We start from the raw sequence: 22,737 nt of genomic DNA, 5'->3' as shown, positions 1-22,737 counted from the left end.
AGGAAAGTTTCCCAAGAAAAGGATATCAGCATTTAAAAATCACTAAACTTTGACGGTAGAACATGAATTGACTTTCACGACTTACAGAAGAGCTCTGAGTCACAAGATGACACAATTGTCCTGTCCCATAAAACATTTAGAATTCATTTCATTTGTCAGTTCTTTTGCTTTTAATAATTAATAAGAAATTCCCCCTTCATGTTTAGTGATAACATTACAAAAACTTGTCCCAAAAGCACTTCAAGATTCTCTTTACCTTCCCATCAATATGGATGATTTTCAGTTATTTTTATTTTTAAAAATATATTTATTAAAATATGATTATGTAATGTACTAGAGTCATAAGTGCAGAAAACTCTATTATTAAAATACTATTGTCTTGTCATAACTTCTTGGGATTTTTTTTAAATTTAGAAATTTATTCTGTTTAATCCACAGGCTTTATATAGCTGTAGTTAAAAAATAAAATAAAATAAAACAAGTGAAACCAAGACATTGTCCAGGCCCTACCAGTCCGCCAAATACACAACTCTTCAGTTGTGGGTATCAATTGGAAGAGTAAGGAAAACAGGAATGAGAGCCACCAAGTTTCAAAACACAAACTTATATAACTGAAGGGTCCTTCCTGGGGCTCGTAAATCGCCTTTACAGAAGAGGATGAAAACAGGGGAACAAAACAACATAACTTGAAGGAGAAAACCCAGAGTTCCAAGTCAGCATAGGAACTGTCCCTGGGGCAGCCCGGCAGCCTAGCAGCACTGCCCACACTGGGCTCTAGAGCTGGGATCCTGCCATCCTGCCACACAGATGACTCCACAGGCAAGAGTGAACGAACACTCACTCAAATCTCTGTGTTAATTCATCAGTGCATCAGTGGTTTCACTTCTGGGCAAGCTTACAAACCTATACAAGGTTGGAAGCATAATTTACATTGGTGCTAAGATTCAAGAGAAAAGGGAGGGGAAAAAAAGAAAAAAAATCCAACCTCTTGGGAGAGGCAAGGGCATTTAAAGGAACCACAGGAATGCCAACAATATTCACCCCCCCCCTTTTTAAAAAGAGATTTGAGGGGGGCTTAAATATTTCACTCTAAATTTCAATGGAAGAATGTCACTAATACACTGTGGAAAACTTTTAATGTTAATCCACGCCCTCCTTTTTTAAAAACATGGTAAACTTCAACCTATCAATTATTACAACAAATGTTATAATCTAAAGCTCAAACACATTTTAGCAATTTTGAAACTGAATTGAGTACAAACCAAATAAAATTTACAACGTAACAAACATGTCTGCCTAGGACTGTGGGGACACTTGAGCCTTCGGCATGGATCACAGAGCCTTCTCTCTCAGGTGCCTTTCTATGTCATCAAGGTTTTCATCTTCAGCTTCACTCTCAGTCTCCTTCCTGGGCTCTGGTGCTGCCTCAGGCTCTTCCTGTGCTGATGTGGTGGCGGCAGCAGAATCAGCTTCAGGGGCTTCAGGGGCTGGGGTGGCTATGGCTACAGCCTTTCTCCTTCTTATGTTTTTTGTGCTTCTTGTGTTTCTTATCCATCTTGTGTTTCTTGTCCTTCTTCTTTTTCTTTCCACCTCCTTCTTGGTCAGAATTCCTGGCAGGGGACGGGCTTGGTGTTGGGCTTTTAGCCTTTTTGTCTAGTACTGCAGGTGACCAGTTTGTGGAGGGTGACTGAGACTGCACATGGAAAGGGAGGCGCTGGAGGCTTTTTAGCTGCTGGCTCAGGAGATCCAGAGACAGATCTGGAAGATGAAACCCTTCTTACAGACTGAGGGTTTGATGATGAAGCCTTATATTATTATTATTATTATTATTATTATTATTATTATTATTATTATTATTAAGTCTTTCTGGGTTCTGGAGTCCTGGAATTCTCCTAATACACCTAGTATTTGGAGATGGGGACTGCCTTTCTTGGGGTGAGGCTGAAGCTCCCCTTCGAACAGGGGGAGGGCTTGAGGTCTGAGGAGCCCGAGGACATGGTGAGGGCGAATGCCTTTTGTTTGGTTGTGGTGACCGGGCCTCCAGGTTGGAGAGGCCTGGGGAAAACTCTTCTTATGCTTTGAAGATAAGGAGGGCGAGCTTCTATTGGTGACTAGGGGGCTTCTTTGTTTAGGAGGTGGAGAGTGAGAGACCCAGCGCTTTGGTGGTGGAGATGGTGATGCCCTTCGCTTGGGCGCTGGTGGGGGTGAGGCGGTTTTCCTCTTTGGAGGTGGAAAAGGAGAGTATCTCCTCTGGGTGGGAGGAGAGTATCTTCTTGGAGATGGTGAGCGATTGGCGTGGGGGAGGAGAGGGGGTCCTTCGCTGAGGTGATGAGGTAGGAGGAGGAGGTGGGGGAGGAGGAGGAGGGGCTAGAGAAGGAGATCAACGCCTTCTGGCAGGAGGTGGGGAGGGACTTCGTGGACTCCGAGGGGAAATCTCTGTTTGGCAATTTCGAGGTGATGGAGAGGCACTCAGAGAAGGGAAATGTCTCTGCTGCCTGCCTACCTCACCTTTCTTCACATGGGATCTCTTGGCTGCTCACCTTCTGAGGCGGAAGAGGAACCAGAGTCAGATGAAGACCGCTGGTTCTGTCTTCTGTACTGCCTCCTCTGCTGCACAGAATCAGCTGCAGCCGTTTTGCTGCCCTTGTCTTCTTCAGACTCAGACAACTCTACATTTCTAGGCTTGGGTGCTGGAGAAGGTGGCTCTCTTTTCTCAGTACCTTTATGTTTTGTCACTTTACCTGAAGTTCTTTCTGGAGACACAGAAACACGACTTTTCCTTGTACGGTTTGACTGCTGGGGAGCTTTGGGAGGTGGAGATACTGGAGGCGACGCCGGTGCCTTCGCTGGGAGGACATGCACTTTCGAGGAGGGCTGGAATGTCCTCTTGGGAGGCTTCTTTGGCCGTGACCTGGAACGAGATGAAGAGGACAACTAGCTACTTCCAGACAGTGATGCAGAAGAATGCCTCCTCTGTCTCCCTGGAAACCTACTCCTCCTGTGTCTTGGTGGAGGAGACATCTGTCTTGGTGGAGTACTTCTTCGAGGAGATGGTCGTAGTCTTGGGCTTGGCCACCTTCTTGACGGGATCTATGTCGCCGTCTTGGTCTAGTATGAGAAGGTGATTGAGAGCAGGTCCGAGACCGTGATTTGGAACATGACGGAGATCTTGGACGAGTCTTTTCCTTTTTGGAATTATTTTCTGGAGATTGTTCTTTGGGTTCTGGTACAGGCTCAGGCTTGGGAGCTTTCAGGACGCCACAAGTAGATATGGCCTCCTGTACTCATTCTTACTGATGGTTCTGGGAGCTCTGGAGATTTCTCCTTCCTTTCTAAAGCAGGAGAAGGACTCTGGCTCTTGGTTCTGTGACAGGGAGATCGAGAGTGACTGTGCTGTCTCTCTCTCCTGACAGGGGAAAAAAATGTCTTCTAAGGAAAGGAGATCTGTATCTTCTTGGGCTAGAAGACCGCTCCCTCTTCTCTGCGCTGCTTTCTTTATCATCTTTATCCCTCTTATCTTTATCTTCATCTTGTTTTTTCAGATACGCCATTTTGTTTTGTTGTTGTTCAATTTGTCTTTGTTTTACCTCTTCCTTCTTCAACTCTAGGAAAGCAGAAGGGATCCCGGGCAATATTTTCTTGTGCACTTAACAGCAGGGGCCACAGTTCTCCCACGAATTCTCTAGGATTCTTCCCATTCAAAAATCCTATCAGATTGATTTGCATCATTTTGGAATCTGTCTTCTTCACTTCCAGCTTGTTGAATATAAACTCAATCACAACATCGTCTTCGAATTCAAGGATCTCAGTTACTCTTTGTTATCCAAGGTTTTATAACATCCAGATTTACTTTGCTCATGCCCACCTTTTTTTTTTTTTTTCTAGGCATTCTGTAAATTTCAGCTGCTTGAGCAGTTTCTTCTGTTTGTTGCTGAACCTATTACCCTGCTCCGCACTTGGTTCCACGGAAGAATCCCATGTCCATCTTGCTGCCTCACTCGGAGATCGCTCCCTATCCCCGGGATTTTTTAATAAATGAAAGAACACAGGTAGATATGCGCCTTCATTTTAACCCAACAGGTATATTGTCTACACTTCTATATTTCTGTCTTTCTTAATCCATTATCTTTACTGTAGATTGTTTATAACAACACCATACACGATGTAAATGTATGTATGCATTTTCTATTTTCTATGCATAGATAAAATGATATTTTCTACAGATATCAATCTTTTTGTTTTTGAAAGTATCTTTAAATTATATACTGTTTTTATATTAAAATTTATTTAAAAATATTGCAAATTAAAAAAAAAATATCCAAGCAAATGGCCATGCTCACCAGTTTGTAGGAGCTTTGCAGGACCTCAAAAGTGTCCTGCCTTTTCATGGAAACCTTCAGGGCCCCCAAATTAACCAGTCTTGAGCTCTATCTGACTACTGAGTTAAATCTGCCTGCCACCCCAGCATGTTGGCCTGGACAGCAGACAGAGGTAAATGAAGCATCATTGTCTAGCTCTGGCCATGCTCTCTGGACTGAGGTTCTATACAGGACCTCATGAGCATCCTGCCTCTCCATGGAAACCTTCTGGGGTTCCAATATAGCCAACTTGGAGTACTGCATGACCACCCATTCTAGTTAGATCTTCCCATTACCACAACTGGGTCTGACTGGGACACAGCCTGCAGAGTGCAGTCTGTCTCAGGCACAGCCAATAGAGTAGGCTACCCTGATCTCCATTGTCTGGCTAAGGGCTTATGCCACTTTCCTGAGAAGTCCTGCTGCCATCAGGGTTATCCAATCAACACCAGGAAAAACAAGTTGCCCAAAGAACAGTGTAAGAGCACAAGTAGCCAGATGCAGGGCAATATGGCACCATCAGAGACAAAACATACTGCAACAGCAAACCTTGGATATACTGAAGCCCAAGAAGAGGATCTTACATCCAATCTTATAAAAATGATAGAGGACTTTAAAGAAAGCATAAATAAATACCTTACAGAAGTATAGGAAAATACCTTCAAACAGGTAGAAACATTAAAAGAGGAAGCAAATAAATATCAAGAAATACAGGTAAATACAATCAAACAGGTAAAGAATATGAATAAAACTGTCCAAGATTGAAAAAGAAAAGGAGAAGCAACAAAGAAAACACAAACTGAGGCAACCCTCAAGATGAAAAATCTAGGAAAAAGAACAAGAAATAGATATGTAAGCACCATCAACAGAATACAGGAGGTAGAAGAGAGAATCTTAGGTGTAGAAGATACAGTGGAAGAAATCAATATATTAGCCAAAGAAAATGCAAAATCTAAAAGTTTATAACTCAAAACATATAGGAAATTCAGAAAACTATGTAAATACCAAACCTTAGAATAATAAGAATAGAAGGAGATTGCCAACTCAAAGGCCCAGAAAACATTTTCAACAAAATCAAAGAATAAATTTTCCTTAACCTAGGGAAACAGACATGAAGGTACATGAAGCTTATAGAAAACCAAACATAATGGACCATAAAAGAAAAACCTCCTGCTACATAATAATCCATACACTAAATATACAGAACAAAGAAAGAATTTTAAAGTCAGCAAGAGAAAAAGTTCAAGTAACATATAAAGCCAGATCTATCAAAATTACACTAGGATTTTTCCAACGAGATGCTAAACCCAAAAGATCTTGGATAGATGTTTTGCAGACCTTAAGAGACCACAGATGCCAGGTCAGGCTACTACTATACACAGCAAGCCTCTTACAACCAAATGTATTTCATGACAAAACCAAATTCAAACATTACCTTTCCACTACAGAGTATACTAGAAGGAAAACTTCAACCCAATGAGATTAACTATACTCAAGAAAATCTTAGAAATAAATAATTTCAGGCCATTAAAACCATAAAACACACATACCACACTTCCCCCCCACACACAACCACTACCAACAACATTAAAATAAAAGGAAGGAACAATCAGTGGTCATTAAAATCTCTCAACATCAGTGGACTCAATTCCCAGTAACATGGCACAGGCTAACAAAATAGATGTATAAATCAAATACATAACTCTTCTGTATACAAGAATTATATCTCAGCAAAAATTATACTTACTATCTCAGTATAAAGGGATAGAACAAGGTTATCCAAGCAAATGGACCCAAGAAACAAGCTAAAGTAGCCAAACTACTAATAAAATAGACTTCTAATAAAATAGACTTCCAACTGAAAGTAATCAAGAGACAGGAGAGGATAGTTCCTACTCATCAAAGAGAAAAAACAAAAAACAAAAAACAAACAAAAACAAACAAAAATGCTGACCACAAGGACATCTTAATTTTGAACATTTATGCCACAAATGCAAGGGTAACTGCATTTGTAAAAGAAACATTACTAAAGCTTAAATTGTACATCGAACCTCAAACATTAATAGTGGGATACATTACTACCCTACTGTCACTAATGGAAAAATCACCGAGTCAGAAACTACACAGAGAAATAAACTAACAAAGGTTATGATTCAAAAGGACCTAACAGATATCCATAGAACATTTCAGCCAAACATAAAGAGTATACCTTCTTCTCAGTACCTCACAGAACCTTTTTCAAAATTAACTGTATAATCTGTCACAAAGCAAACCTCAACAGATAAAAGAATCTTAGAAGATCTTATCTGATGCATTTTATCAGATCAGCATGAATTAAAGATGTACTTCAACAAAAACAGAAATAAGAGAAAGCCTACGTATTCATGGAAACTGAACAACTATCTACTCCATGATCTCTGTGTCAGGAAAGAAATAAAGAAATTTAAGCCTTTCTAGAGTTTAATGAAAATGAGAGCACTCCATACCCAAACTTACAGGACACTATGAAAGTAGTACTATGTTCATACCATTAAGTGCCCTCATAATGAAGTTGGAAAGTTCTCACAGTGACAAACGGAAAGTACATCTGAATGCTCACAGGAAAAAAAAAAAAAAAAAAACAAAGAAGAAGAAGCAAACGCATGTAGGAGGAATAAAAGACAGAAAATAAACTTTAGGCTTTAATCAATCATTTAGAAACAACGGGAAGAATACAAAAATCAATGAAACTAAGCTCATCTTTTAGAGTAAATGAACAAAAGAGACAAACCCTTAGCCAAACTAACTAAAAGTCAGAGAGACTCTATCCAAATTAGCAAAATCAGAAATGAGAAGAGAGACATGACAAAGGACACAAAAGAAATTCAAAGAACCAATCGGTCTTACTCCAAAAGCCCATATTCAACAAAACTGGAAAATCTAAATGAAGTGGATGATTTTCTAGACAGATACCAAATAACAAAGCTAAATCAAGATGAAGTAAACCATCTGTATAGTTGTATCACCCCTAAGGAAATAGAAGCAGTCGTTAAAATCTCCCAATCGAAACTAGTCCTGGGCCAAATGGTTTTAATGCTGAATTCGACCAGATTTTCAAAGAAGAGTTTATTCTAATACTTCTCAAACTAGTGTACAAAATAGAAACAGAAGTAACACTGTCAAATTCCTTCTTTGAGGCCACAGTCACCTTAATACATGAACTATACAAAGACTCAACAAAGAAAGAGAACTTCTGACAAATTTTCCTTATGTGTATTAATACATGAATATTCAATGAATATTCATGAATATTCATCAACCATGATCAAGTAGGCTTCTTCCCAGAGATGAAGGTTATACATAAATCCATCAACATAATCCACCACATAAACAAAGGTAAGGAAAAATAAACACATGATCCTCTCACTAGATGCGCAAAAAGTGTTTTACAAAATCCAAAACCCTTTCATAATAAAAGTCTCGGAAAAAAAACAGGGATAAAGGGGGGAGTCGACAGAGTGCTGGGGAAGGAGCTGATCATTTTCCATCTGGATCCACAGATGGCAGGAAAACTTGCCATACTGGGCATGGTTTGAACATCTAAGACATTAAGGGCTGGGTGGTGAGGTGGGAGTAGAGGATGGGTAGGGAGGTGGGAGTGAGGGGTGGGCGGGGGCACATCCTCATAGAAGCAGGAGGAGGGGTGCTAAGATAGGGGGTTCCTGGGGAGTGGGGATGGGGTATAGGGATACCATATGAAATGTAAATAAAATATCCAATAAAATAAAATTAAAAAGTAAAAAGTAAAAAATAAAAATAAAAGACATCAAAGGTTGTACCAGTTATCAGCATTGATTGGAGGAAATAGGACATACCCAACCCAGGAAGGCCACAACTCCTAATAGTACCACATTCTATGGGCCTATGGGGGTTATTATTATTCAAAATATCACAGAATGGAAGAATTATAGGAGTCAGATAGGTCAGGGAAGCCAGAATGTTACTTACTCAGTACTTTAAAACAGTAGTTTAAAATTATCTAAGTGTTTCTCCATACAAATAACTTCCTGGTTAATTATTGATGTCGTTTTGAATATTTTGTGTTTTCATGGCTTTCCAACATGTTGGAGAACTGTGGATTATGTTTTTTGTGTATTCAAAGGTTCGTTAGTCAACTTTGCTTTCAATGCAAGGCTGTGTTTTCAATGATCTTTTCCAAAAACCTAAGTAGTTCGGTTATTTCTTTAGAGTCAGTATCCACTTCTGCAATTAAACTTTTAGATGTTCACACCTGCTCAAGTGCTTCTAAAGGGTAATTTTAAGTGTTTGCCATTCTAATATCAGATTGCAATAAAAGCTTAAGTGGCCCATATTTTTTTGAACTTCTTTCTCATTTTGGTTTCAAATATCTTAGCAAATTGCAACAACTATCAGATCCTATTCTTTACTACATGTTTTTGTTTATGCTACTTTCCATTTTTTCCCTTAGAATCTTCTATCATAAGATATATCTTGTCAGTATCTATTCCAGCATTGTTTAACACTACATGTTTTATTTCTTATGCTTCAAATTATAACTAATACTTCTATACAATAAGCTACTTTAAAATACATGGTTAATTTTAGTATTAGTTTTACAATTTGTATTACTAAAAAATTGACCAAACCTTCTAGTTGTATTCTCACTGTTTTCAACCTATACCTCTGTATTTGTTTCTACCAATTGCATATTCAATCAATACCAATTGCACATTAAATGTTCCTGGATTCTAAATACCTTATTGGTGATATCTGTGTTTATGTTGGATTATTTTTATGTATATTTATGTTTTTATTTTTATGGTTATTTTTGTATTTATTAAGTCACATTAGCCTGATTTTGACAAGTCTGTTTTAATAAGATCAAAGTTTGCAAATATGTTTTAATTATTTTGGTTTTTGTATCAATTAAAATGTACTCAATATTTTAACTTACTTTGAGAGACTCTAAGGACTCAATGGTCATGACCTAAGCCAAAATGCCCAATAGTGGGAAGCAGAACTCCAGTAGATAGACTCTCAAGGAGAGAGACAAGGTTACTAACCCACAGATACATTTCTGATTTCTAACCTAGAACTGTTCATATCTAAAAGAACTGCACAGACAAGGCAAGGGTGGTCTAATGACTGCCCCAATTTGAGATACATCTCATGTGAGGGCTCCAAGACCAGACACTATTACTGATGCTATGGTGTGCTTACAGACAGGAGCCTGGTATGGCTGTCCTCTGAGAAGCCTAACAAACAAACAAGCTGACTGAGATATAAGCAGATACTTACACTCAACCATTGAACTGAAGTTGGGTACTCCTATAATTGCATTGGGAAAAAGATTGAAGAAGCTGAAGAGGAAGTCCAGCAGTGTCAACTTCCCAGACCCCAGGGAGCTACCAGAGACTGAGCCACCAATGAGGAGATTACATAATTACAAGGGCAGACTGAGGCCCCTGGCACATATATAGCAGAGGTCTGCCTGGTCAGCTCACAGTAGGAGAAAATGAGCTTAATCCTGGAAAGACTTGAGGCCCCAAGGAAGGCTAAGGCCTGGTGGGGGAGAAAGCACCCTCTCAGAGAGGCAAGGGGGAGGAGGAAAGTGATGAAGGACTTTGGGAGCAAGGAATGGGGTAGGAGTGGAAGTAAATAAATAATTTAAATTAAAAAAATAAGAAATAGTAATAGATTTTTGAAATTAAGGTTAGTGATTTTTCTTATGTAACCATTTATTTTTTTCTTTTCATTAAAAATAAATTCTTTGCTCTTATAACACATCCTGACCACAATTGAGAAATTCTTAGGTCAATGGACAGAAGGGAAAATATCATTCTGAGTGAGGTAACCCAATCACAAAAGAACACACATAGTATTTGCTCACTGATAATTGGATATTAGTCCACAAGCTTGCAATACTCAAGATTCAACTCACAAACCACATGAAGCTCCTGAAGAAGAAAGACCAAGGGTGGGTGCTTCAGTCCTTCTTAGAAGAAGTAACAAAATTCTCAAGGGAGCAAATATGGAGATAAATTCTGAGACAGAAACTGAAGGAGGAGCGATCTGGAAACCATTCCACCTGGGTATTCATCTCCTGTGCAGTCACCAAAGGTAGATGCTAATGTGGATGGCAGAAAGTGCATGCTGACAGGAGCCTGATATAGCTGTTTCCTTAGAAGTCTGCCAGAGTCTGACATATTCAGAAGCAGATGCTCACACCTAATCCATTGAACTGATCAGGGTGTTTCCAATTCAGGAGTGAGAGAGAAGGAGCTGAAGGAGCTGAAAGGGTTTGTGGCCCAATGGGGAGAGCAACAGTACCAACTAACCAGAGCTCCCAAGGGTATAAACAAACAACCTGGGAGCACATAGGGAGGGACCCATGGCTTCAGCTGTATATGTAGGGGAAGATGGCCTTGTAGGGTGTAGATGGAAGAGGAGATCCTCGGTCCCATGAAGGCTGGACACTGAGTGTGGGGAAATTTGAGGGTGGGGAGGTAGGAGTGTGGGAGTGTGGGGGCACATCCTCATAGAGGCAGTAGGAAGGGGGATGGGATGAGGGTTCCTGGGCAGGATGGGAAATGGGACAAGGGGATGGTATCTGGAGTTTATATAGAATATCCAGTAGAAAGAAAGAAAGAAACAAAGAAAGAAAGAGAGAGAGAGAAAGAGAGAGAAAGAAAGAAGTAAGTTTGAAAAAATAAATTCAAAGAGCATTATCAAGTTACTATTTTGAAGTGTTTAGTTATGAAATTAACAGAATAAAATGAGTTAAAGAATGATATTTATTTGTTCATTGATTATTTTATTTTTTAATAAAATATACTTTGTAGCATCAAAAGGAAAAATTAAACTTAAATCTACAATTTGGTGTATTCCCACTGGTACATTTTGATATGGAAAAAGAGTCAGAGTTCATATATTACAAACTGAATATTTGTAACTAATTTTACAATTAGAGGATATGGAATACATTAGAACAAAAGGTAACACCAGAGGAACATTTTCATACCACAAATCATCTCTGGTAAAGATCAATTGATAGAACTCTGCTGACATTTATATTTCATAACTCTTGAAAGAATTAGGCAAAGTGTGGAAGTTTGCTAAAGTTGCAATGCCTACTGTATAGAGAATGTTCTAACACTCAAATGTTTATCTTAATTTAATAATCACAGTTTAGTTTACTGACAAGTGGATGCCTTACTCAATTGATTAAAGAATATAAACAATGAAATCATTTGAAATCCTATGGCTACATGTCATGTAATAATGCCCTCTCTTAAATGGATCCTCCTTTTAAAACTATCAGTAGAGGTGCTTATAGAATTTAAATTGTTATGTATTGTGTAAAATTTTATATACACTGCAGCTTGATACCAAGACTTATTGGTGCTAAGAGAGCTAAAAGAGAATATTGATGATATTTTTTTCAGCTTAGTATATGCTCAAGAGTGTGATTATTGATTTTATGATTTGAGGTTTATAACGTAGATAAAATAAAATATGGTATTGTCCTTAGATTTCTATTATTAGCTTGTTTTTCTATTACTCTGTATAAGAAGATAAGAGAGCCATTTATAACAATCTTTTGATTGTGTAAAGGGTTTCTGCTTCAGAGTAGAAAATGACCTGCTGGAGAAACAGAGGATTTGACAAACTGACCCAAGGCAGAGATTAACATTAGTATGATTTAGCCAGTCTCATGATGAACCACTTACTTCCTGGTTTTTCATTCTCTTAAAAAATCTTGTTGGTTTTTCTGTTTGGGATTAACATTTTCATGTTGGCCCATTTATCCCTTACTCTCTTTCTGTTGTGGGTGAGATAGTTCAGAGGGTAAGATTGGTAGCTACAGAATCTTAGAGTAATAAAAACCTAAGTACATGAAGTTCAAGAAGAAGGAAGACCAAGTAGTGGATGCCTCAGTCCTACTTAGGAGTAACAAAATACTCAAGGGAGCAAATATGGAGACAAAGTGTGGGACAGAAACTCAAGAAGGGGCTGTCTGGAGATGGTTCCACCTGGGTATCTATCCCAAGTGCAGTCACCAAAGGTAGCCTCTGATGTGAATGTCAGGAAGTGCCTGCCAGCAAGAAGCTGATATAGCTGTCTCCTTAGAGGTCTGCCACAGACTGACATATTCAGAGGCAGATGCTCACAGGTAACCATTGATCTGATCAAGGGGTTTCCAAAGGAGAAGTTAGAGAGAAGACTGAAGAAGGCTTGAAAGGGTTTGTTGTCCCATGAGGAGAGCAACAGTACCAATCAACCAGAGCTTGCAGGGTCTAAACCACCAGCCTGGGAGCACACAGGGAGGGACCAATGGCTCCAGCTGTATATGTGGGGAGGAATGGCCTTGTCGGGCATAGGTGGGAGAGGTAGATCCTTGGTCCCATGAAGGCTGAGGGGACCAACAGAGTGGGGGGGGGGATTTGAGGGTGGAGAGGTTGGGGACAAATCCTCATAGAAGCAGGATGAGGGGGGATGTGATAGGGGGTTCCTAGGTGGTGGTGGGGAATGGGGTAAGCAGATAAAATCTGAAAAAAAAAAAAAAAAAAAAAAAAAAACTTGAGTACAATTCCAGTAATTCAGGAGGTAGACAGAGAACTGACTCCTACTATTACACACACACACACACATTAAATTAAAAAAAAAACAAAAACAAAAACATCATTTTACGAATTAACTGCACTGTGAAAATATACTCCAAAAGCCAAGCTGCTCTATCCAAATTATACTCTATCCAAAATATCTCAGCTAAATAAACATTAAATGTTCATCTCTAAGAAATACCAATAACTCCTAAATATATTTTTTACTATTAATATAACATTGTTTTCCTTGTAATCTATAAAATCCAAATTTGATGCAAATATTCTTATGGTCAATCTACCAAGTGCTTAATTAAATGACTCTTAATTAAAAGTGCCTCCACTCTCTAAGCAGGTATAATTTGCCAATATCTACTCAGCTAGGGATGGGATTTCCTACCCAACCTCGCACTCTTGCCTGGATTTTGTATAGCTTTTATAACATACATCTTTGTTGGGAGCCTGACTTTTAGCAGAAAGTGGCTAGAAAGCAGCTATCCACATTCCAGCCACGCCTCCAAGGCTTACTCACCTACAAGGGGCATGGCAAAAGTGTATAAATACCCCAGATTTCCCTTCAATAAAAAAAGACTTGAGACTTGATCAGAACCTCTGTCTTGTCTCCATTCCTTGTGTCTCTTCCCCACTCTCTCTCTCTCTAGACCCTGACCCGAAGACCGGAGCGGCAGTTTGAAGCCAGGCAGTGGTGGCGTATGTCTTTAATCACAGCCTTTGAAAGGCCAAGCCAGGCAGAGCAGAGCAGGCAGCAACATAGTAACTATTCAAGCATTGTTAAGTCTTTTGTCTCAAGCCAGGTTGCAACAGATCTTGTGTGTGTTCTCACAATGGTTTAGAGTTCATATGTGTAACTGTCCTGCTGTGTCTTACACTGTCTTTGCTCATTGTCAACTTCTATCTTTGGATTTCACACTGTTTCTAACCCCTTCTCTGAAATGATCTCTGAGCCTTTGGGACAAGGGTGTGACAATGCGATATCTCACTTAGGGCTGAGCATTCTGCAATCTCTTATTCTCTGCACTTTGACAGGTTACAAGTCTCTGTGTTAATTGTCTTCTAGTGAAAATAGAAGCTTTTCTGTTGAAGGTTAAAAAAACTGCATTAACCTGCAAGTGTAATAAGTCAATGTCAGTTGATTATCTTCCAGAACTTGATGGTAAGATTGTGTTGCTAAAGACACCACATATTTGAGTCATAAAAAAAAAAAATGACAAAACCAACCTGGTACTCACATGGAAGCTTCATGCCTGCCTACTATATATGCTACTCTGGGAAGAAAACAAGGAATAATTAACCTTATCTAGCTGTGTGCTGTGCAAGTTACAAAAATGACTCATCTGATCAGATATACCTAGGAGCATAATCATAGCCTGAACATCATGAAAATAATAATCTCTTTTTGATTAAATTTAATTACCACTTCACAAATTTAAACCATATCTGTACCAATATCAGACAGAGAGCCAGCGGCTAAACAGATCATAGGTCTTAGAGGGAAACTTAGTGTTACTCAGCCTTACATTTTGTATTGAAGAAAATACTACAATAACTATATTTTTTTTCTTGATCACTTCTAGAGTTGTATCTTTAAGTTTATACCTAAGTATCCAAATCAAATTTTTAGACTTTGAAAGCAGAGTCTTAAAATTAAATTTTCAAATGTTGAGCTTATAGAAAATATGGTTAAGAATATTTGTTGTAGTTGTTATTGAGCATTTTTTATAAGTTGATTCATTTTCAGTGCATTTATTAATTTACTATAAAATATTTTCATCAAAATAACTCAGAGGATATATAATTTTTCAAGTATTAGATTAGCTGTTACTCAAAAGAAACATTTATTTTTAATTTTTGTGCAATTTTTTTCTCTTTCTTTATTAAAAATAGAGGTTTCTTTCACATCATGTATCCAGATTACAGTTTGCCCTCCTAATTGTCCCAATTCCCCCTACCTCTGCTTCTAAACAATCCATCCCCTTTTGTCTTGTGTTAGAACATGCAATACCTCTTAAGGAAAATCAAAAAACAAAGTAATATAAACCAAAATCTAACTCGTGGAGCCCTGTTTAAAGCGGAGTGTCTCAGGGTCACTTACTGTCTGCATTTTGTCTTTCTCTGGATCTCTATATTTTCTTCCATCTGCCTACAAGATGAAACTTCTCTGAGGATGGTTGAGCCAGGCACTCATCTGCTCAGCAGACATGCTTGCTTCTCTGGAAGGCTTGGCTGGATGTATACTAGAGAATGCCTACTGGAGTTTCTGGCTCAGATAACGGGATGAGTGGGAAGGAAAGCTGGAGGAAGTTCTGCATGACACCCTGGAAATCAGAGAGGAGAGAAGGAAGCAACAGCAGGTGGCCCACTGCCCCCTGCTTGGAGTCATCAACATTTATTTTTAAATTCAGTATATCAAAAATTCTGTATTAAAGAATATTTGAGATATCATTCTTGGCCATAAACCTCCCTGTCGCAAACAACAGCAACAACAATGAAAACAACAAAACAACAACAAAAAACAAAACAGTAAAGCAAAAAAAAAAAAAAGTTATGGCAGTTTCTGATGATTTGTTCTGAAAAGATGAAAACTAATTATTATAAAACTTGGATTAGTAGGGTTTTGACTTTCAAAACAAAATTAGTATTTATTTTATTCAATGGCAACAAGTAATTTTATGCTTCTGATTTTTTAAAATTAATTTTTATTTGATATTTTATTTACCTTTCAGATGTTATTCCCCTTCCCCATTTCCTCCCCACCTAGTGTTAAGGCTGGGTGGTTACATTAGGTGAGAATTAATGCATATTGCTGCACAACTTGGCATTATCTTATGGCCTGTAAGGTTATGGTCTCAGAGGAGAAAACATTGCTCCGATTTTCTAACCCACTCTAATTTCTAATCAAATTCCAACTGTTCATCTCTGTAACCACAGATAACTATACCCCACACCTATCTTGAAAGATGATTCATTTTGCAGCAAATAGACACCATTAAAGAAATCCAGAACTGGAGAAATGCAGAGAAAATTGATCATGACGTGCCCCATCGTAACTAATACAGTGTTGGCACAATTGTTATACCAGTGACTCAGGCAAACAGCATGGAAGAGAGGCTAGATGAGTGAGAGACAGAGCACTAGAATGACTGCTACAAAAGAGTGCCTTCTCTACATGACAGGGACATCTCAACAATACTGTTGACTAAACAAGACCTGAAAAATATTGACATATCACCAAGAAGGAGATAAATCTCCTAAGACCCTACCTGAAGAAGTTTAACAAATAATAAATGACCACTGAATGAGGGGTATCAGCTTTCTCTAAGGATTGAAACAGAAAAAAATTACTAAGTCAGAAATGATGTAATTAATTGAGTCACACACTTAAAATATTCTGTCTTTTGTTAACATCTCAATTTACAGAAAAATGTTTAAATAGCCACATATCATATTATATGTGCTCTTACATGTCTGTTAAAATAATGATATTTCTCGCATTTATTCTGTTAATATGATAAATTAATTGGAATTATGAACCTTTATTATAATACATAGATAAATATACTGTTTTCATAATACAAAATCTTCCTAATATACTAACTTTATATTAATTTATGAGAATATAGTAAGTGTTTAGAATTATAAGATATACTCAAGGGAGCAAATATGGAGACAAAGTATGAGACAGAAACTGAAGGAGGAGCCGTCTGAAGACCATTCCACCTGGCTATCCATCACATGTGCAGTCACCAAAGGTAGCCTCTGATGTGAATGTCAGGAAGTGCCTGCCGGCAAGAGGCTGATATAGCTGTCTTCTTAGAGGTCTGCCAGAGACTGACATATTCAGAGGCAGATGCTCACAGGTAACCATTGATCTGATCAAGGGGTTTCCAAAGGAGAAGTTAGAGAGAAGACTGAAGAAGCTGAAAGGGTTTGTTGTCCCATGAGGAGAGCAACAGTACCAATCAACCAGAGCTTGCAGGGTCTAAACCACCAGCCTGGGAGCACATAGGGAGGAACCTATGACTCCATCTGTATATGTAGGGGAGAATGGCCTTGTCGGGCATAGGTGGGAGAGGAGATCCTTGGTCCCATTAAGGCTGAACACTGAGTTGGGGGGAACTCGAGGGTGGGGAGGTGGGAGTCAGGGGGTAGGTGGGGGCACATTCTCATAGAAGCAAGAGGAGGGGGGATGTGATAGGGGGTTCCTGGGTGGTTGGGGGAATGTGGTAAGGAGATAATATCTGAAATGTAAATATAATAACCAGTAAAATAAAAAAATTATAAGATCCACCGAGAAGCACAAAATTATACATTATTTAAAATAATACTGATGTAAACTAAAAACATTAAATTGCAAATCTTAGAATCACCATTGATATCTCAGAAAAAATGAAATTATTAAGTTAACAATAAAAAGCAAAAGGAATTTCAAAACTAATCGTAGTCTAAAAGCTGTGGTTCAGTGCGTGGTCAAGTCTACATGTCAAGGTTGTAGCAGAAAATTTTTTTAAGAATGTGAAAAAATTTCCCAAACAATACAGAATTTGATCATGTGAAGAGGTCAGAGAGAACAATTGATGCATGGCACTGGGTGATAGAGTTATAGTTTATTTTATGTAAGATTTTTGGTGAAGGTGCATCCTCTGATGCAATGGAATCTCCAGGATTAAAGGATGACTGCCAAGAATAATGGCAAGAGTGGAATAGTGCTAGCTTGGGGTCTAGCAGGCATGTTGTGCTTGTTGTGTATGACAGAACCAGAGAAGCAAGCTGCCCACGGCCCTTGGGGCATAGAAGATCATGAGTTCCAGACATGAAACACTGAACTATTTACACTACTGGATATCGGTTTGATTTTATTTGACTATAAATTGCATCAGGTTTCCTACATCTTAGATTAAAAATTTTATAAAATATTTACTTGTTGGAGTCCATTGTTATGAGACTTGATGTTTATAGATAACTATGGCTTCAAAGTGCTTACATTTTTAAAAATTATAGGTACTTTAAGTTCTATATTATATTATGAAATCTTGGGGATAGACAAGAAAGAAAAGATTATGGTTTAATAGTCAGCAATATATATATATATATATATAGTCACTATAATATAATATATATATATCACTATATATATATATATATATATATATAGTCACCTTGGAAAAGGGAACTGCCACTGAGGATTGCCTATAATAATGTTTGTTGACTATGTTTATGATTAATATTTGATGTCAGATAAACCAGTTATTATGAGTAGTTGTTTTTGTTTTTGTTTTTTTTCTGAGAAGGTGCTCCAGCACTGTATAAGAAAGCGAGCTGTCATTGAAGGGCAACCCAGTAAACTGAGTGTTCCATGATCCATACTCAAGTTCCTCCATTTAGGTTCCATTCTTGATTTACCTTCAAAGATGAACTGTAACTTATGAGATAAAATAAACCCTCCTCACTGCTGAAAAAATGTGCTCAAAGTTTAAGGGATAAAGAAGAAAACATGAAATGGGCGTGCGTGATTTTGCAATCTATGCATGAAGTATCCTGACAAAGCATTGAAGGCATCATCTCCATTTTTGGATGTAAAATCCAAAAAACAACAACAACAAAAATAAAAAACAGGTTACTGGTGAGTACCTAATGAGCTGTTATGATTTTGGCTTTGATAGAGTTTTATTTGGCTTCAGACACCAAGTTATACCTAAAAATTGGCTAATGACAGTAATTTAAGTAGACATTTGTGATGCAGCTGAAATATTAATATGTAAAAGTTTTAAAACTTCACATACATAGGTAGAGGTGATCATTATGTGAAGTAAAATAATCAGGCACAGAACATAATGAATATGTCAGTATTGGAATATGTGTCATAATATCATTGCAACTACACATACAGAAATTTAATTGATCACTAGCTCTCTCTCTCTCTCTCTGTATAATATTGAAGAAATTTCTTTGTTTGACTTTTAGTACTTTAAATAACCAGTGTACTGCATAAAGTAGTTTGAAAGTAACTTTTAATGACACTTATTTATTAACAGGTAGAAATAAAAGTCATAGACTAGTTACTCATTCAAAAAAAACATACAATTGATTTCTATTGTTTGTAGTTTTATATTTGGCAGTTAACTAAAGATTTGTCAGATTTGTCTTAAACTTCCACATGGATAGCTCTAGTTCAGGAAGAGAGGTAAAAAAATGGGTAGATACAGAGTACTTCATGTATAATAAATTTCCAGAGGAAGTTTTCTACTTATAGAGTAACAATTTACACAACACACACACATACATACATACATACTCAAATGCCTATATATCACCAGAAAGGAGAGGAAGATTCATCAAATAACAGATAAAAGAAGAATCTGATTAGCTGCTCTATTTAGTAAATTGTGACTTTATTTTGGCTGACTTGTTCCTTTGCATTACATATTGTGTGGAATGTTCTAAAATATGGACAACTAAATGAAGTTATTAAAATGTATTTAATTGCATAATATTACAATAATAAAATAAGAATATCTATATAATTTTTACAATCCTTTAGAACAATGAAAGCAAAGGGGCTATAGGTATACAATGTAAAAAAATGTTTAAAAAACCTTTGAAAATGAATTTTGTAGAATGATGTACTTTGATAAACATTCAATTAATTTTAATTAATTTATTTATTATAATGATATCATTATGTTTCTAATATTATCCCCAAACACAAACACAAAATTGTATATTCAAGGAACATATATTGGCAAGGTGAGGAAAGATTAAAGTGCAGACTCAGCTCTCTACCTATAATAGCTATTAAGTCTTTCATAAAGACTGGAATCGATAGATAAAATAGTGTCAATGTTTTATGATATTTCTAAGCAATTTAAATTATGTAATTTTCACAGGTTGCAAGATGGTTCAGTGTGTAATGTTGCCTTTCTACCTAAGCACAGTAACCTAATTTTGATCCTTGTATATAAAAACAAATTGAAAGAGCTGACTCCACAAAGCTGTCGTCTGTTTGCAGCACACATACTGTGGTAGTCATACACCAGCATACACGGTATGTGCATACACACACATACGGTAATAAATACACTTGAAAACTGACTGTTGAAAAAAATACATAGAATTTTTCACAATAATATTGATGAGCTCATTAATTGTTTTACATTTACTTTTTGCTGTCAATGCAAGATTGTTTTCTACTTTATTTCCACACAAAGTCTCCTTGCCAAGAAAAGATGGTGAGATTGAAAACGTTAATTTAATGTACAGAGATGAATCATCTGGCTAGGAAGGTGGAGCTGATCGAACTGTGGTAATGAACTCTTAAGAAAGAGCAGCAGTTAATTTATATAGTCAAGTACTCTTGTGATAAGCTTTCACGCTTTTTAAATAAGTTTCAAGTACTTTGATTTAGATATTAGAAGCTAAGAATTTGTCAGTCATCTTAGAAGCCACAAAACTGTCCCAGATAGCAGCACCATTTAGGAAGTCTGCAAGAACTAAATTAATAGTGGATTTATTTATAATGTCCAAAGTTTAAAAGTAACTAAGTTTTTATTACATGATTAGATATATAAATAGAGGTACAATCAAAAAGCTACTATTCCTCACCAAAAAACCAGGAAACTGTCAATGTATGATAGAACTTATGAATTTTAATTGTTAAAAGAATTTTATTAAACATAATATCTTGCACACATTTAATAATTAATAATTATTTTTATGGCTAAATAGTATCACAGTTTTAAATGATTTATTTATTTGTGTTTCATGTGTATGTATTTTTCATGTATGAATCTGCTTTGCATGTGTGCCTGGAGTATATCAGTTTTGTGGATAAGTTGTCCTAGTGGAGATGGGGCAGAAAGGGGGAAGTATGGGATAAAGAAAAAAAAAGAAAGTGCCTCCACAGAGCACATTTCTTTCTGCAAATGCTAGTTACTTACTCTGGGAAGCTTCCCTTACTAACTGCTTGATGTGGGGGTACAATATTATCCTACTTATTAAAAACAGAACCATTATGAAGGTTTTCAACCAAAAAATACATGGAAAAAAAAAGAGCAGCAGACTAGCCTGTATGTCTTTCTTGAATGAACTGACAAGTTGGTCATAACATTAAGTATTTGCAAGTAACTATCCACCCAGGAAACTGGCTCCAAAAGCCATACCAGTAGCTTCATAGACAATTTAGAAAAGCTGATACTTTTCTGATGCAGAAAAGAATGACCAACATCATAACAGTATTGAAGCATAGAACAGGAAATGTTCTTTGTCTACTTCCTGGAATTCCAGATGTTGCACAAGGCTTCCTGACAGATATGTATCGCAGTATATGTTCACATTGCAAGAAAAAAAAGTCACTTATTGGCTTCATTTCTAATATTTTTATTCTTTTATATTATTATTAAAGTTTTATATTTTGAGTACCATTTTATTTAAATATTCAACTTGTCCTACTTTTAACAAGATTGTCTTTTAGTAAAGTAAGAGCCATAGCTTGTACTATTCTAGTGTGATATTCTTAAGGAAATGTAACATAACATTGATATTATGTAATAGTTACCTTTTATGTAGCTCCATCCATGTTGGCTTCTTTTTGGACTCATTTTACACATCTGTGGTTAAGTTTTTAAGAGTTATCAAATATTCTTGGAAGCCAGTCATTCAGATCCAGTATTTCACTCAGATCAAGTATTTCAAATATTTTAACATACACCATAATTTTATTGACATTTGATTATTATTTAGTAAAATGATGACTACTTTTATTATTTTCTATAGGCAGTTTTAATTATTTTAATTAAAATTAACAAATTATCAGCCACATTAATTTGAAATGGCCTAAATTCTTCTTTTATTCAGAAGATGCATATAAAAATATACCCAGGCCATAAGTTATGTGCGTATTATGGCATACAACTAACTTGAGCCATACCTGTGTCAATAATAAGTTAATAAGCATAAGCTGAATGTTTTTGATTCTTTTTTATTGGATATTTTCTTTATTTACATTTCAAACATTATTCCCTCTCCTGATTTTCCCCCTCCAAACCCCCTATGCCATCCTCACTTCTCTTGCTTCTATGAGGGTATTTTCCCACTCTCCCACTTCCACCTCCCAGTTCTGGCATTCCCCCACACTGGGGCATGCAGCGTTCACAGGACCAAGGGCCTCTTCTCCAATTGATGCCAGACAAGGCCATCCTCTACTACATATGTGTCTGGAGCCATGAGTCCATCCATGTGTACTCTTTGATTGGTAGTTTAGTCCCTGGGAATTCTGGGAATCTGGTTGGTTCATACTGTTGTTCCTCAGATGGGGTTGCAAATACCTGTAGCTCCTTCAGTCCTTTCTCTAAGTCCTCAACTTGGGACCCCATACTCAGTCCAAATGTTGGCTGAGAACATCTGTCTCTGTATTTGTCAGGCTCTGGCATAGCCTCTCTGGAGACAGCTGTATCAGGCTTCTGTCAGCAAGCACTTCTTCACCTCCAGAATAGTGACTGGGTTTGGTGACTGTATATGGGATGGATTCCCCAGGTGAGGCAGTTTCTAGATGGCCTTTCCTTCAGTCTCTGCTTTACACTTTGACTCCGTATTTCCTCTCTTGAGTATTTTGCTCCCCCAAGATAACAACTCACAGACCACATGAAGCTCAAGAAGAAGAAAGACCAAAGTGTGGATGCTTCTGTCCTTCTTAGAAGATGGATGTTAATCACTTATACAATAATAGATATATCAAAATATTACATAAACTTAACCCTGTT

At 37.2% G+C, this 22,737-nt stretch overlaps 1 pseudogene; it reads right to left on the bottom strand.

Moving 5' to 3' along the window:
- Window positions 1-1,296: 1,296 nt before the first annotated feature.
- Window positions 1,297-3,985, bottom strand: LOC117712869 (serine/arginine repetitive matrix protein 1 pseudogene; annotated as a pseudogene).
- Window positions 3,986-22,737: the final 18,752 nt, after the last annotated feature.

This window comes from Arvicanthis niloticus, chromosome 7 (genome assembly GCF_011762505.2).
Source record: "Arvicanthis niloticus isolate mArvNil1 chromosome 7, mArvNil1.pat.X, whole genome shotgun sequence".
Taxonomy (NCBI): domain Eukaryota; kingdom Metazoa; phylum Chordata; class Mammalia; order Rodentia; family Muridae; genus Arvicanthis; species Arvicanthis niloticus.
Note: the sequence above shows the minus strand (reverse complement) of the source record. Positions and strands in the feature narration are given on the sequence as shown.